General features: G+C 35.9%; 1 non-coding gene across 1 annotated transcript; it reads left to right on the forward strand.

The window, feature by feature from the left end:
- Positions 1 to 11,854: 11,854 nt before the first annotated feature.
- Positions 11,855 to 11,960, forward strand: LOC128282404 (small nucleolar RNA R71). Its single transcript, XR_008272674.1, has one exon. It is a non-coding gene; the product is annotated as a small nucleolar RNA R71 (small nucleolar RNA).
- The last annotated feature ends 315 nt before the right edge of the window (positions 11,961 to 12,275 follow it).

The raw sequence follows: 12,275 nt of genomic DNA on the forward strand, positions 1-12,275 counted from the left end.
ATATATTTTTTCCAGGTATTTGCTTTTTATTATTTTTAGTTAGTTACTTATGTTGACTTTTTATTTCTATTGTTTCTAGCTACTACTTTCATTATCAATGCTTATTCCAAAATCAAGTGTTAAATTTCTATTCTATCATAATACTTGTAATCTTTTAAGTTCTAGTCAACTTCTCTGTGGATTGACCTCAGACTCCCGAGATTTTATTACTTAAATATAACCTGCACTTGGGTTGTAGACCTAGAAAGTCACAATCAAGATTTTGGCGCCATTGCCGCAGAAGGTAAGATTTAGATTACAAGTTTATAAGTATTCTTTTTTTTGTACATATATTTGGCTGGTTCTACTGCCTAATTTATTTATGCATATTTGGCATCGTGATATTAATTCTCATCATTTAGTTGGTAATTTGATTGAGACTCCTCCATATTCACCAATCATGGATGAAATTGAAAGAGTTTCTGATGAAAATGAGATTTGAAAAGTGCACACCATGCGTGATTGCTTGCAATCTCCTTGAAACTCAACACCCTCTTGCTTTGTTTGACCTTTGAATGGAAATAACTTTCGGTTCAAACCTGGTGTAACAGCCCGATTTTGGGCTTAGTTAGAATAGTAGTTTCGAGACCACAAATATGAGGTCAATAAATTATTTTTATTATTATTTTGGTGTCACAGTATGATTATATGAGTGCATGAAAAATTTGGGGAGTGAATTTTAGCAATTGCATGCTTTATTGTGAAAAAGGACTAAATCGCATAAAGGACAAAAGTCTTATTTTACTAGATAGATATACCAAATAGTTAGAGAACCAAAATTAGGAGTATTTAAAGTGCAAATAGGCCTTTTTATTGATGATGTCGGCCATAGGGACAAGAAAAATCAAGTGGTCAAATGGTTAGGTGAGTTGGTGACTAAATTTTGACAAGAAATAAAAGTAAAATAAAGAAAAAAGGATATCATCTTTTCACTTTCTTCACCATAAAAATTTTCAGCAATTCTAAGGGTTTTGGAAGCTTGAAAACTTTTAGCCACTTATTCCTCTCTCAAGTAAGTGATTTAGATGGTTATTTTTGATGATTTTGGTACTTTTAGAACCCTTGTAGCATGAGCTATCTATTGAGGGGACTACCTTGCAAAATGATAGAAAGCTTAGAGATTCTCCATGAGAGCATCTCTGATATTTGCTAAAATTTTATGGAAGAAAATGAATCTTAGTTGTTTAATAAACAACTTTTGTGAAGTGGTGTTTATGAAAAAACACATAAAAAGGACTAGTTTGTAGTAATTGTAAAATAGATAGTAATGTGGTGAAATAATGAAAATTTTGGGTTGCTATAAGAGTAAAAAGGGTTCGGCTAGCTTAAGACATGAAGAAATTTGAAAAAAATCAATTTTCAAGCCTAGGGGTAAAATGGTCATTTTGTGAAAGTCTAAGGGCAAAATGGTCTTTTTGCCAAAGCATCAATTTTGGAGTGTATTAATTATTATGGTGATTAAATTAGTGAAAATTTTCATTTTAGATCAAGAAAGACGCAATCCGTATTTAGACCGGGGGATGACCAAGCTAGTTGAATAACTCGACCTAGTCGCCTACTTTTGTAATACCGAGGTAAGTTGTACTTAAATAATGCTAATTCAATATTTTCATGTATTGTACTATTAGTATGGTATGAATTGTTGATTTGCGTTGTGAATGAGAATTTATATAATGAAGACTTCCGGTTGAACATTAGGAATAGATTTGGATATTCATGCCATGACATTGGGTGATGATAAACTGTAATTCATACATATTTCTATCCCATGCTTAGCATAGTTTATGGATGATTTTTCCATAAAATTGGTGAATTTGATGCTCCTAATGCCTTAATTTCATGTTTTATACTTAGGTGAGCATAAGAGAGTGAAAAGAACGAGAACCAGGATAAAAATAGAGAAAATGGGCCAACGTACGAAATCAACACGGCCCAGACATCCTCACACGGGTAGACCACACGGTCGTGTCATTTTGGCAGAATCAAAGCACGACTCACACTGGTAGACCACACGCCCGTGCCTATTTAACAGGCTTGACTACGGCCTGAAGTAATCGCACACGGGCGTGTTACACGGGCGTGTCACACAGGCGTGTCACACGGGCATGTCCCTGCTGAGCCCAAGTTTAGTCCAGTTCGAAAAAGGCCAATTTTGAGGATTCTTAGGCATTCTAAAGCCTATAAATACACCCTAGAGGAGGAGGAAAAATGGGGCCACAGATAAGGAAGCAGGGAACTACTCAAGGAAAGCCGATTGATCCATCTTAGAAGCTAGATTCATCATCAAGATTGAATATCTCCCCTCAATTTCCCTTCAGGAGTTTTGGGTTTTTCTTTTTGTTTTGTATTCATTATTCTTCTGAGATGTTTACCTTTTTAGTTATAAACTAAAACCCCTAAATACCTAAGGGGAATGAAACCTAAGACAGATCTTGTTATTATTATCTGAATTGTAGGATAAATATTTGACTTGTTCTTAATTATGTGTTCTTAATTCTTGTTTTGATATTCCAGGATATTGACTCAAGTTAAGCTCTTATTCAAAGGAGGAATAGACCTGTCTAAGAGTACATTTGTCATAATTAGCGAGTTGATTGCGCCTAGAGATAGAGTGACAAGATTTTCTTTGGATTAGGGTGAAACCTAATAAGGGATCTATAGATCGAGTTAATGCAACCTAGGGAGTTAACTAGAAGGAGATTTCAATTATTCAACCTAGGGTTAGACGTTGTTAGTCTCGAGAGGATAATAATATAACTTAGGGATTTCTATGGATCAAGTCAAATGAATAAATAAATCGATTGAGTCAAATAACAAGTGAAGTCTAGGTGGACTTTTCCTTAGGTATTGTCTTAATCCAATTGTTTTTCCAAAAGTAATTCCGCAATTCTATTTTCTGTGAATTCTTAGTTTAGTTAATTAGTTAGTTAAAACAAACCCCATTATTCTTAGGCTAGATAATAAAAAGACAGTCATTACTAGTACTTTTAGTTCTTTTGGGTTCAACAATCCGGTCTTGTGATCGCGATTTTCGTGACAGGTAAGTTTTATATATTTATGATTAATCATTCTTGAAACTAACTATTATCACAATGTAGTACCTATTGAGTAGTAGTATAGTTTTAGTAAGACCGGATTGTCGAACCCAAAGGAACTAAAAGTACTAGTAATGACTGTCTTTTTATTATCTAGCCTAAGAATAAGGGGTTTTTGTTTTAACTAACTAATTATCTAAACTAAGAATTCATAGAAAATGGAATTGGGGAATTACTTTTGGAAAACAATTGAATTAAGACAATACCTAAGGAAAAAATCCACCTAGACTTCACTTGTTATTTTGACTCCGAATCGGACGATTTATTCATTTAACTTGTTCCGTAGAGATCCCTAAGTTATGTTATTATCCCTATTCAAGACTAATAACATCAAATCCCTAGATTGAATAATTGAGACTTTTCTCTAATTAACACCCTAGGGTTGCATTAACTCAATCTATGGATCCTCTTATTAGGTTTCACCCTAATCCGGCAAAATCTTGTCACCTTATCTCTAAGTGCGCAATTAACTCCGCTTAATTATGAAAAATGTACTCTTAGAAAGGGTCTATTCCTCCTCTGAATAAGAGCTTATCTTGAATCAGTATCCTGGGATATCAAAACAAGAATTAAGAACATATAATTAAGAACAAGTTAAATATTTATCATACAATTTAGAAAATAATAACAAGATTCATCTTAGGTTTCATTCCCCTTAAGTATTTATGGGATTTAGTTCATAACTAAAAAGGAAAACATCTCAGAAGAATAATGAATACAAAACATAAAGAAAACCCAAAACTCCTGAGGGAAATTGAGGGGAGATCTTCAGTCTTGATGGTGAATCCAGCTTCTGAGATGGATCAATCAGCTTCCCTTGAGTAGTTTCTTGCCTCATTCTCTCCACGTCCTCCTTCCTCTTCCTTTAGGGTGTATTTATAGGCTTTAGAACGCCTAAAAGCCCTCAAAATTAGCCTTTTCTGAATTGGACTCAACTTGGGCTCGGCAGAGACACGCCCGTGTACGATTACTTTAGGCCGTGCTCGAACCTGTTAGAATGGCACGGGCGTGTGGTCCACCCGTGTGAGTCGTGCTTCGATTCTGCCAAATTGACACAGCCGTGTGGTCTGCCCGTGTGAGGAAGTCTAGGCCGTGTTAATTTCGTACTTTGGCCCATTTCCTCCGTTTTTGGCCCATTTCTCGTTCCTTTCGCTCTCCTATGCTCTCCTAAGTCTATAACATGAAATTAAGGCATTAGGAGCATCAAATTCACCAATCCTAAGGGAAAATCATCCATAAAATGCATTAAGATGTGGTAAAAATATGTATAAATTACGGTTTATCAAATGCCCCCACACTTAAGCATTTGATTGTCCTCAAGCAAAATTCTCAACTCATAATCAAAATAAATTCTTCTCAACTTATAATTTCTATCGATAATATCTCAAAATAATCCATATGTAATCATACATTGAAAATGCAACTGAAAGAACATCAAAGTTTCAATCATTCCAAGTTGAGCACTTTATCATGAAAATATAGGTGTCTCCCCTTGTCTATGTAATTACCTTTGATTCAAAATGTCACAGAGTTTCACGTTCTCACTAAAGATTAACTCAAATCACTTGAGGTGTTTAAGGACAATAAATGAAGCACTCAATAGTCAATAATGAAAAGTCATTACCATAGGCTTGCATGAAAATCACATCTCCACCACTATAAATTGATGTGATACATCAATCAAAAGGTATTTAGAGGGTTGTAACGTGGCTTTGGTTAGGGGGTGTGGTCTCAAGCTGAAAGAAAAGGTTAGAATCAAGATTGAATTGAAAAATTACTTAACTAGAAAAAGATTTAATCATCACTTGCGTACAACAGAGCTTCTTCTCAGAATATGGAATTTAAATACTTAAGCTCAAAAATAAAAGATTACTACTAATGTGTATACACAATTTTTTTTAGAACAAGTTAAAAAACATAGACTAACTATTAAGAACAAGACATAGCTAAGAAACTATTTCAATTCAAATCTCGACAAAAATAGGGATTAAATTTAATTTAGGGGATTTCAACAATAATGGGTTAAGGGTTAATATTAAGGGTAATACACGAAATGGCTTATTAGGCTCAAGGGGGTTCACTAGGGGTTAATCATGGAGGTAGGCTTTTCATGGCATGAGTGAGTTAATCCTAAGTGCCTTAATCATTTTGACATATCAAATAAAATGGTGTTGTCTTGATATGCATAATCAAGCAAGTTCTAGAATAACAGTTCAATATTGACGCACTCAAAACAATAATAAAACTGAGCATGAAAGAATTAATAGATGCTCAAAAGGCTCAAAATCTCACAAGAATTATGGCTTTTTGATGTTTAAAACTTGTGAATTCCAACTCAAAGTAATACTTAAACTTTGGGGAAACAACCTAAAATTTAAATTCTTAAAAATCAACTCATCATGCTTGATTCCCTAATGTCTTAAAGTTTAAACAATCAATGCATAAATGCCTATGTTTTAATTCAAGATATATCAATCAAAATCATAAATCAATTAAAATTTATCCTATGATATGAGAGCTTTTCAAGAGAACAAGGCAGTCATTCAGGGATTTTTCTGATAATAAAATGAATACCCCCCACACTTAAGACGTATATTGTCCTCAATGTACAAAGATAGATATTTTGACAAATGCAAGTGTAAGTTTATAAGATAGGGAGAAAGGTGAAACTTCCTGAGTTAAAAATGGATGAAATTCCTGGATTAGCGAGAGCGAGTTGTTGGAAATAAATCTGGAGGACAAACATGATTTTGAAGGATAAAAGGAGAATTGGGGGACTAATTTGATAGTAATCATAAATATAAGCCGTGTTTAAAAACAAAAGGATCTTCAAAAATTAATAAAAGAAAAATAAAATAAGATAGATAATCTAATTTTTCACGTGGCACGGCCAGTTCACACCCCCGTGTGCATCTTGTCCGGCCCGTGTTTGTTGCGAAGTGATGTCGTAACACGGCCCTCGGGCACGCCCATGTGTATAGGCCGTGTGGCTACATGATTAGGTTACACGATCATGTGTGATGTGGTTCACTTCTTCTACGGTCGTGTAGCTCTGCGCACGCCCATGTTATTGTGACAGTGTTGTCCATGGGTGTTAGACACGGGCGTGCTGCACGCCCGTGTTCATTTAGCATATTTGACCATGGCCAGGTCGCACGCCCGTGGCCACTTATCACATCCCGTGTTGGGAAAGATAACTTTTACCCTATTTTCGTACGGCCGTGTGGAGTTGGGAACCTGTGCTCAAAGACTCTGTTAGTGACCTAGATGTTTAAAAATTGAAATTTAAATAATTTAAAACCGTTAGTACTCGGGTTGCCTCTCGAGAAGTGCTTGTTTATAGTCTAAGCTTGACTGTTACCTTGTTGGTTTATTCAGGGTAGTTTGTGGAGTCGTAGCTCCTCTCCATCATCTTTAAAATTCTCACCATTATAAAGTTTGAGACGATGTCCATTTACTTTGAAAGTACCGTGTGATGGGTGACTTACCTCTATTGTTCCATATAAAAGAACAGATTGAATTACGAAAGGTCCTGACCATCGTGATTTAAGTTTCCCAGGAAACAATTTGAGTCTTGAGTTGTACAGTAGGATAAGATCTCCAACTTCAAATTGTTTTCGTTGCTTTAAACGAGTGTCATGGTGCCGCTTTGTTGCTTCCTTGTATAGGCGTGAGTTTTCGTATGCATTGGCTTGCCATTCATCAAGTTCATTCAGCTGTATCAATCTATTTTTTCCTGCAAGTTCGGGATCAAGGTTTAGAAATTTAATAGCCCAAAAAGCTTTATGCTCTAGTTCGAATGGTAGATGAAAACTTTTTCCATAAACAAGTCTGTAAGGTGATGTCCTTATGGGGGTCTTAAAAGTAGCATCTACTTTCATTGCCCAATCTTTTCTGTTTGATTCTACTATTTTTTCAAGGATTCGTTTGATTTCTCGGTTTGCCACTTCAACTTGTCCATTAGTTTGAGGATGGTATGGGGTGGCTGTTCTATGATGAACTCTGTATTTCTTAAGAGTTTTTTCAAATTGGGTATTACAAAAATGAGTGCTCCTATCACTGATAATTGCTCTAGGTGTTCCGAATCTCGAGAAGAGTTTCTTAAGGAAACGTACTACCACTCTAGCATCATTAGTAGGTAGAGCTTGGGCTTCCACCCATTTGGACATATAATCAAATACTACTAAGATTTATTTATTCCCAAATGAACTAGGGAATGGGCCCATGAAATCGATACTCCAAACGTCAAATATTTCACATGAAAGCATATAGTTTTGAGGCATTTCATCACGTTTAGATATGTTACCTGTCCGTTAGAATTTGTTACATGATGTAACGTACCTGTTAGCGTCTTTGAATAATGAGGGCCAATAAAAACCTGATTTAAGTATTTTGTGTGCGATCTTAGTTCCACTATTGTGTCCTGCAGTTGACCCTGAGTGGCAATGTTCCAATATTTTTGATGTTTTTGATCTTGTAACGCATCTTCTAATGACTTGATCTGTACATCTGTGAAAAAGGAAGGGGTCGTCCTAAAAGTAGTTTTTCATATCATTAAAGAATCGCTTCTTTTGCTGGTGTGTTAACCCTTTTGGGATAATGTTAGTGGCTAAAAAAATTCACGATGTCTGCAAACCAAGGTACCTCGGAGTCAAATATAGCGAAAAATTGTTCTTCAGGAAACGAAACATTTATTTCAACTTCATCTAGTTCTTTGGTATTGGAGTTCTCAAGCCTGGACAGATGATCAGCCGCGAGATTTTCAGCTCCTTTCTTATCATGAATTTCCAAGTCAAATTCCTGCAATAGGAGAATCCATCAAATAAGTTGAGGTTTTGCATCAGTTTTACTTAAAAGGTAGCGAAGGGTAGAATGGTCAGTGTAAACAACAACTTTAGACAATATGAGATATGATCGAAATTTATCAAATGCAAAAACCACAGCTAGCAATTCTTTTTCCGTAGTAGTATAATTCTCTTGTGCAGTTGTCAAAGTTTTGCTAGCATAATAGATAGGTTGAAAATGCTTGTCTCTTCACTGTCCCAATACTGCACCTACTGCAAAATCACTCGCATCACACATTAATTCAAATGGTAAGTTCCAATCAAGTGCAATTATGATTGGAGCATTAATTAGTTTATCCTTTAAAGTATTAAATGCTTCTAAACACTCCTGATTGAAATTAAAAGGAATATCTTTTTCTAGCAATTTGGTCAAAGGCTTAGCTATTTTAGAAAAATCTTTAATAAATCTTCTATAAAAACCAACATGTCCTAAAAAGCTCCTAATAGCCTTAACTAAACTACGAGGGGTAATTTTTTGATTGTTTCTATTTTAGAATTGTCCACTTTAATCCCTTTACTAGAAATTTTATGCCCTAATACAATACCTTCTTGAACCATGTAGTGACATTTCTCCCAGTTGAGCACAAGGTTCGTTTCCTCACATCTTATTAAAACTCATTTTAAATTTGTAAGGCAGAGATGGAAAGAGTTACCGAATACCAAGAAATCATCCATAAATACTTCCATGATATCTTCCACGAGTTCGTCAAAGATGGCCATTATACAGCGCTGAAAAATGGCAATAGCGTTACATAATCGAAAAGGCATTCTACGAAAGAGAATATACCATATGGGCATGTGAATGTCGTCTTTTCTTAATCTTCAAGAGCTATTGGGATTTGGGAGTAGCTAGGGAGTCCGTCTAAAAAGCAGTAGTACATGTGCCCGGATAATCTTTCCAACATTTGGACTATGAATGGCAAAGGGAAGTGATCTTTTCTTGTGGCATCATTCAGTTTCCTGCAGTCAATGCAAACTCTCCATCCTGTGACTATCCTAGTTGGGATTAATTCATTCTTCTCATTGGTCACAACCGTCATGCCTCCTTTCTTAAGGACAACCTGCACTGGACTTACCCAAGAACTATTAGAAATAGGATAAATGATAAACCGTAATTTATACATATTTTTACCCCATGCTTAACGCATTTTATGGATGATTTTTCCTTAGAATTAGTGAATTTGATGCTCCTAATGATTTAATTTCATGTTTTATACTTAGGAGAGCATAGGAGAGTGAAAGGAACGAGAAACAGGCCAAAAACAGAGAAAATGGGCCAAAGTATGAACTCAACACGGCCTGGACTTCCTCATACGGGTAGCCCACACTGCCGTGTCAATCTGGCAGAATCGAAGCATGACTCACACGTGTATAACACACACCCGTGCCATTCTAACAGGCTCGAACACGGCCTGAAGTAATCGCACACGGACGTGTCACACGGGCGTGTCCTTGCCGAGCCCAAGTTGAGTCCAATTTGGAAAAGGCCACTTTTGAAAAGTCTTGGTTATTCAATTTAGGGATTAGATGTTATTAGTCTTGAATAGGGATGATAACATAACTTAAGGATCTCTACGGAACAAGTTAAATGAATAAATAATCCTCTTCGAAGCCAAAATAACAAGTACAGTCTAGGGGGATTTTTCCTTAGGTATTGTCTTAATTCAATCGATTTTCCCAAAAGCAATTCCCCAATTCTATTCTCTGTGAGTTCTTAGTTTAGATAATTAGTTAGTTAAAACAAAACCCCATTATTCTTAGGCTAGATAATAAAAAGACAATCATTACTAGTACTTTTAGTTCCTTTGGGTTCGACAATCTGGTCTTGCAAAACTATACTACTGTTCGATAGGTACACTTGCCTACATCGCGATAATAGTTAGTTTCAAGAATTATTAATTATAAATATTTAAAACCTATCATGAAATCACGCAATCAATAAATAATTCCAGCATCTAGAAGTTTATTACCTCGGCTTTAACAACTTCCTTCATGTTGGGGTTCAGTAATGTCAGAAATTTTCCAAGCTATGGCCTTTTTATGTTCTTTTAATACTTGGATTAATTCCTCTTTCTCCTTGGGTTGCAAGTTAGAAGCAATAATAACTGGTAATGTAGAATTATTTCCAAGGAATGCGTATTCCAAGTAGTTTGGTAATTGTTTAAGTTCCAGTTTGGGAGGCTCTTCAATATAGGGTTTTTTCTTAAGTTCATCGTTTACTTAATGCCCTCAAATTATACTTGTCTTGAAGAATGCTCATTAGGTTCAACATTTGTATCTCTTCTTGAGCTAGATACAGTTCTGTCGTGTCCTTCTGTATAATTTCCTTAAAAGAGTCTTGAGTAGTATGATCAATAGAGTCAATAAAATAACATGAATCATCCTGTTCCCTAGAAAACCTCATAGCATCATAAATTTTAAAGATAATCTCCTCATCACCTACTCTAAGTACCAATTTACCGTCACCCACATCTATTACAACCCTAACAGTGGCTAAAAATGGGTGCCTAAAATTAAGGGCACTTCCACATCTTCGTCCATGTCAAGCACAACAAAGTTAACAGGAAATATGAATTTATCTATTTTCACAAGTACGTCTTCTACAATACCCCTAGGATATTTAACAGATCTGTCAGCTAATTAAATACTCATCGTAATGGGTTTAGGTTCCCCAAGACCATGTTGTTTGAACATTTTATATGGCATCAAGTTAATACTAGCACTTAAATCAGCTAGTGCTTTCTCAACATTCAGACTACCAATTAAACAAGGGATACTAAAACTTCCTGGATCTTTTAGTTTGGTTGGCAGTTTGTTTTGGTGTATGGCTGAGCACTCCTCATTGAGTTCTATTGTAGATAAGTCCTCAAACTTCTTTTTATTTGTTAGAAGCTCCTTCAAAAATTTTGCGTATATAGGCATCTGCAAGATGGCCTTAAAAAAAGGTAAGTTGATATGTAATTACTTAAAAAGTTCAAGAAACTTACCGAATTGTGCATCAATGTGGTATTTTTTCAATTTTGCTGGGTATGGAACTGGTGGTTTATATTCCTTCGGCATTGGTTTGTCACTATTTTCGGGTTTCTCTTTCCCCCTTTCGCTCATCACGGCTTCTTGTGTTAGCTTCTTTTTAGATTCCGCTAACACTTTCCCACTCCTTAGTGTAACTAGTTTTACATGTTACTAGGTAAATTTCCTAGTGGTCTTTCCGAAATTAGTTTGGACAGCTGGCCTATCTGAGTTTCGAGCCCTTGGATCGACACTTGTTAATTTTTAAGTACTGTCTCAGTATTCTAAAAACGAGTTTCTGGCACCGATATAAACTTTTAGAGCATCTCTTCAAGGTTCGACTTCTTTTCCTGTTGGTAGGGTGGTTGTTGGTAGCCTGGAGGTGGTCTCTGATTTCCTTGGCCTCCCCATGAAAATTTTGGGTGGTTTCTCCAACCTGCATTGTAAGTATTGCTATAAGGATTATTTTGAGATCGACAATTGTTACCCATGTAATTTAATGACTCGTTGTCCATGTTGTAGCTTTAAGGTTGGAATTCTGAACTGCTTGATCCACCTCCACTTGCTTCGCACTGCATTACTTGGTGAACCTGTGAAGAACTAAGAAAACCATCAATTTTCTTATTCAAGAGTTTTACCTGATTAGAGAGGATGGTGACCGAATCGACGTTATAAACACCGGCTGTTTTAGTTGGCTTTGTCCTTATGACTTGCCACTGATAGTTATTCAGTGACATCTCCTCTATAAACTCATAAGCATCTTCAGGTGTTTTATTATTGATGGTTCCGCCAGCAGCTACATCAACCATTTGTCGAGTCGAAGGATTCAGGCCATTATGAAAAGTTTGAACCTGTAGCCAGAGTGGTAACCCATGGTGAGGGCATCGTCTCAAGAGATCCTTGTATCTCTCCCATGCATCATAGAGTGTCTCTAAATCCATCTGCACAAAAGAAGAGATATCATTATGTAATTTGTCTATTTTAGCCGGCGCAAAATATTTTAACAAAAAATTTTCAGTCATTTGTTCCCAAGTAGTAATTTACCCTCGTGGTAACGAGTTCAACCACTGTTTAGCTTTATTCCTCAATGAAAAAGGGAATAACCGAAGACGAATGGAATTGTCAGAAACGCCATTAATTTTAAATGTATCACAGAATTCCAGGAAATTTGCCAAGTGAGTGTTTGGATCCTCATCCTGCAAATCATCAAACTAAACAAATTGTTGTATCATTTGAATAGTGTTAGGTTTTAGTTCAAAATTATTCGCAACAATAGCAGGCCTAACTA

Source organism: Gossypium arboreum, chromosome 1 (assembly GCF_025698485.1).
Source record: "Gossypium arboreum isolate Shixiya-1 chromosome 1, ASM2569848v2, whole genome shotgun sequence".
NCBI classification, from domain to species: Eukaryota; Viridiplantae; Streptophyta; class Magnoliopsida; order Malvales; family Malvaceae; genus Gossypium; species Gossypium arboreum.